This window comes from Morone saxatilis, unplaced genomic scaffold (assembly GCF_004916995.1).
Source record: "Morone saxatilis isolate NCDOM2014 unplaced genomic scaffold, NCSU_SB_2.0 Contig2, whole genome shotgun sequence".
Lineage (NCBI taxonomy): Eukaryota > Metazoa > Chordata > Actinopteri > Moronidae > Morone > Morone saxatilis.
Window position 1 is genome coordinate 1,300,635 of NW_023339762.1, and position 777 is coordinate 1,301,411.

The window sequence follows — 777 nt, forward strand, 5'->3', positions numbered from 1 at the left end:
CCTTAAACAGCTCAATAATAAAATGTGACCTTGGCCTCGCGCTTCTTCTGATCCCGTTAAACATTAAGCCACCGCCGCGAGCGCCCGCTGTCCGTTCTTTTATCTCTGTCAGTCTGTCAGTCAGTCTGTCTGTCAGTCTGTCAGAGCAGTGTCATGTGAAAGCCCCTGAGAACAGCGTTCCTCAATCAAAGTATGTTGTTGGATGTGAGGATGAGTTTAATGACAGCAAACACAAACAGTTTGGGGTCTACAAGCCCTACATCTTTTACAGAAGGAAGAAAGAACAATGCACTCATTTCCCATGAGCCCTGGCTGCGTCACCTTCGTCAGCATCCTGTAATGTCAGCGATTATCTGCCATTCCGTGGACAAGTTGGGTAGACAGGTGGCCTTTCCGCTTAAAACGATTGACAGAGAGAGACTTAGAGTCAGCTTTGGTCTGATCGTCTTTGATCACGGTGATCTGAACGCCCCCCGGTGACTCCAATGAGTGTAAAACGAGTCAAAGTTCAGAAACACAGAACACCCAACTGCCCATGAACGTCCCACACCCACTCCAATGCAGAAAATGCTCACCCTAACAGGCTGCAAACACTCAGTTTTATTGTTGTTAATTTATTAAAATGTTTCTTTCTTTTAGTAATATTTCAGTTTTATTGGATCAAAGTAAAAAAGTGACTGAACCTGTTTCTTGTGTTAGAGATATTGGAAGTATCTAGTTAATGGACACAGCAATCAACTATTCTGATATAAGGTTTAACAGTCTGTGATAAGTGAC